Source organism: Gorilla gorilla, chromosome X (assembly GCF_029281585.2).
Source record: "Gorilla gorilla gorilla isolate KB3781 chromosome X, NHGRI_mGorGor1-v2.1_pri, whole genome shotgun sequence".
Classification (NCBI taxonomy): Eukaryota; Metazoa; Chordata; class Mammalia; order Primates; family Hominidae; genus Gorilla; species Gorilla gorilla.
The window spans coordinates 92,675,658-92,680,182 of record NC_073247.2 but is presented as its reverse complement, the minus strand read 5'-3'; the positions used below and the strand labels follow the sequence as shown (position 1 = coordinate 92,680,182).

Genomic DNA, 4,525 nt, shown 5'->3' with positions numbered 1-4,525 from the left:
TGCCCTAGCCAGAACTTCCAATACTATGTTGAAGGAGTGGTGAGACAGGACATCCTTGTCTTGTGCAGGTTTTCAAGAGGAATGCTTCCAGCTTTTGCCCATTCAGTGTGATGTTGGCTGTGGATTTGTCATATATGGCTCTTATTATTTTGTGGTATGTTCCTTTAATAGTTTATTGAGAGTTTTTAACATAAAGAGGTGTTGAATTTTATTAAAAGCCTTTTCTGAATCTACTGAGATAATTATGTGGTTTTGTCTTTAGTTCTGTTTATGTGATGAATCACATTTATTGATTTGCACATGTTAAATCAATTTTGCATCCCAGGGATGAAGCCTACTTGACCATGGTGAATTAGCTTTTTGATGTGCTGTTGCATGTGGTTTGCAAATAGTCTTTTGAGAATTTTTGCATTGATGTTTATCAAATATATTGGCCCGAAGTTTTCTTTTTTTGTTGTATCTCTGCCAGGTTTTGGTATCAAGATGATACTGGTCTCATAGAATGAGTTAGGGAAAAGTCCCTCCTCCTCAATTTTTTGGAATAGTTTCAGTAGGAATGGTACCAGCTCTTCTTTGAACATCTGGTAAAATTTAGCTGTGAATCTGTCTCGTCCTGACCTCTTTTTTGCTGTCATTGGTAGGCTACTTATTAGTGCCTTAATTTCAAAGCTCATTATTGGTGTGCCCAAGGATTCAATTTATTTCTGGTTTAGTCTTAGGAAGGTTTATGTGTCCAGGAATTTATCCATTGCATCTAGATTTTCTAGTTTATGTGCATATGGGTATTCATAATATTCTTCAATAGTAGTTTGTATTTCTGTGGGGTCAGTGGTAATATCCCTCTTGTCATTTCTAATTGTGTTTATTTGAATTCTCTCTTTCCTTCTCTATTCTTGTCTGCTTGTCTTATTTTAAAAAGACAGTGTTCAAGCTCTGAGATTCTTTCCTACACTTGGTTTATTCTGCAATAATACTTGTGATTGCATTATGATGTTCTGTAGTGTGTTCTTCAGCTCTATCAGGTAGGTTATGTTCTTCTCTATACTGGCTATTTTGTATGTCAACTCCTGCCATGTTTTACCATGATTTTTAGTTTTCTTGCATTGGGTTACCATGCACTCCTGTAATTCAGTGAACTCCTTTCTTATCACTTATTCTGAATTCTACTTCTGTCATTTCAGTCATCTCAGACTCAGCCAGGTTCCAAACCCTTGGTAGAGAGGTGATGCAGTCATTTGAAATAAAGAAAGTATTCTGACTTTTTGAGTTTTCAGCATTCTTGCACTGATTCTTTCTCATCTTTGTAGACTTATTTACCTTCAATTTTTGAGGTTGTTGACCTTTAGATGGTCTTTAAAATTTTATCCTATTTGATGACCTTCAGAGTTTGATTGTTGTATAAGGTGGATTCAGCCAACTGGCTTCATTTCTGGAAGATCTTATGGGGCCAACATTCAGCTTCCAACTCCTGGACTGCATGCTCTAACTCTAGGGGACTTGTATTAGGCCCCGGCATTGTTCTCTGACTACTCAAGGTTTGGAGGCTACTGCAGCTGGAGGACTGAGGTGCAGGAGCTCTAGCCCAACGTTAGTGGATGCAGGGGTACCAGCCTCCCTGAAGGAGTTCGTCACAGTGACAAAGGGAAGGCAGTTAAGGAGTAGTGGGGAGCCTCTGAGGGAGACTGTGTGTGCTGTTGCACTGGAGGTGATGTTGGTTTGGGGCAGGCTGCTGGCCAGCGCAGGTCTGGGTGCCTTCTCTGTGCCCTGCAAGTAGGAGTGATGGCTCAGGGTGTGGGAGGAGACCCTGTTCTCTGGGCAGCATTAGCCACAAGATTGGGGAACTGGTGGGGTGGGGCTTGCTGGCTCTGTGTCCACCAAGGCTCCATCTACAATGGTGGTCTGCAGGGGTCATGGGGCTACGGCACTCCCACGTGCTGGCAGGGCAAGTAAAGCAAAACCCACCTGTGCTGACACACACCAGCAAACTGATGTGGGGAGTTGCTGTGGGTTCAGGGGAACCTGCAGTATAGGGAGGGAACATGCAGGCTGGTGCACAGCTGTAGGGACCACCACACTGGAGCTCTCCACCTGTCAAGCATGATTCAATGGTGCAGAAGCTACGATTTGTAAAATGTTTCTAAGTTGGATTCTTCAAGCATGCATTTTTAGCACACTGAAAATCTTAAATACTCAGTTTCCTTAATTTCTTGGAATTTTAGAAATATTTATATAAGCATTTATTTATCTGTGTAAGCCATACAGAATAGAGGTCCTTTTATTTATTTTTTTTTGAGGTTTCAACATTTTATTCAAGTTTTTTTAAGTGATGTTAATTACAGCATTTGAAGGGGAGGATCTAATTCCACACAAAATGGAAGACTCTAAAATGTATCCATTAAACTGCTAAAAAACAAATTGAGTGGTGAGAATACAGCAGAAGTCCAATTTAGATTCTGAGTGCTGTCACCATGTGATTACAATCACACAGACACTCCCAAGCTTATAGCTGGAGCTCCTGGAAGCTATTTCATACTCTGGTGCAAGGGCAAAAAAAACACAACACAAGAAGGAATAAGTCCTGAATTATTGGCTTCATCACATCTACCTTCTCCACCCCAAAATGGCACAAAAGAAAGAGTGACCACACCCTGCAGACCTTTTGGTGTAAAACAGATGATGATGAATTGGGGTGGGAACAGGTCATGAAGATCTGTCTAAAAAAGTCCCATTCAGGTGAGCTTGTACACACCATCAAGCAGCGAGCCTCTCATCAATTAGGGTTAGGAAACCATGGTTCGATTCTCAGGAAATCACAATTTCATTCATTTACTCAATATGAATTTACAAAGTGCCTACATATTATCAGTTTCCACTCGCAGCCATTTCTAGATGAAAAAGAAACCTGGCATCTCAAAGGGGCCACCAAGTTCCCCCCGAGTCTACCACTGAAAGAACCTTTTTTGGAAATGCGTTTCTTCTATACCTCTGGAAGGGTAACATCTTAAAGCTGAATCATCTTTAACCTGGAGGGGTAACATATTTAGCAATACTTGCATCCCAGACATACAACATTAAAAGATAACACTAAATTCTGAAGGTAGCTATGCTGCAAAATAGTTTAAAATTAAACAATTGTACAGTATTCATTTATGCTTGAAATTCCAGTCCTAGACCAAGCTTGTGGCCACCAGCATTGACGTTCTTGCCATCCGGAAGAGCTGACAGTGTCAGTTTGATACCTGGCTTTAGAGTCTGAGTGTATCCTAAACCTATCAGGCTGGAGTTGTTCACTTTAGCCGAGAAGCAGACGACGGGGTCAATCTGATACTTGGCTGCTATTCCGAAGCGCGTGTTACTGTTTCCTGCTGTCCAGGCAAGATTGACGGTGGTCCCCAACTTCTTGTTCACTTTCTGGTAAATGGAGCCGCCAAACTCTGTCCCGTCATTCACATTTGTGTGAAGCTGGAATTCATCAGTCTTGTAGCCAACTGCAAAGTTGCTCTGGGTCACTCGGGATTTTGTAGTCTCAAAATTCATCTGATAGCCGGCCAGCCAGCCCTCGTAACCCAGCACCAGAGCACCCCGGATGGAAGGCCCAACAATGTCGAAAACCATGTCGCAGCCCAGGTTAATGTGCTCCCGCTTGTACCCTGTCTTGATTTTAGCATTTTTTTTTTCCAGTGTTAGGTGAAAAGGATGAATCGAAGGTCAGCTTCAGTCCACGTGCAAGCTGATCTTCCACAGTAATCTTGGTGCCTAGTGTATTGTCGGTGTTCCATTTCTCTGTAAACGTGAGGCCGTACTCAGTCCATCTGTACTTGGTTTCCAGACTGCCCGTCACTTTGGTGGTCTGTGTTGGCTGAGCCTGAGCTTGTAAATTCCAATCCATTCTCACATTTTGTTTTCAAATCAAGCTTTATTAAGCCAAACCCATAGCCCTCGGTGAAGACATCCCTGGCAGATTCGCCAAGATCGTCATACGTAGGTGGCACAGCCATCTTCTGCTCAGAGGCGGTAGTGGCGGGCTCAGGGGCGGCTACGGCAGGGGCTGCAGCGCGGAGGCAGGGAGGTCCTTTTAACTTAAGTAACTTTATGATATAATTTATTTCTTGAGGTAAACATTACTTGCTTTTATTTATTGTGTTAGAAATAATATAATAATTTATTAACAACATCTGGAGGTAGAAAAATCACACGCTCACATGGGAGGTCAAGATCTTTATAAATTACAGGCACATAAATATGCAGACACAGAGGGGTTTACAGCTTCTATTCCAAAATTGCAGCCATGTGGCCAAAAGCAGTGACTCACACCTATAATTCTAGCACTGTGGGAGACCAAAGCAAGAGAATCACTTGAGCTCAGAAGTTTGAGAACAGCCTGAGCAACATAGTGAGACCACAACTCTACAAAACAAATTTTAAATTAGCCTGGCTTGGTGGTGCACACCTGTAGTCTCAGCTACTTAGGTGGCTGAGGATTGCTTGAGCCCAGGAGATCGAGGCTGCAGTGAGCCGTGATTGT

General features: G+C 42.4%; 1 pseudogene; it reads right to left on the bottom strand.

Annotated features, from left to right (window-relative positions):
* Positions 1–2,990: 2,990 nt before the first annotated feature.
* On the bottom strand, positions 2,991–3,998 carry LOC101127153 (voltage-dependent anion-selective channel protein 1-like; annotated as a pseudogene).
* Positions 3,999–4,525: the final 527 nt, after the last annotated feature.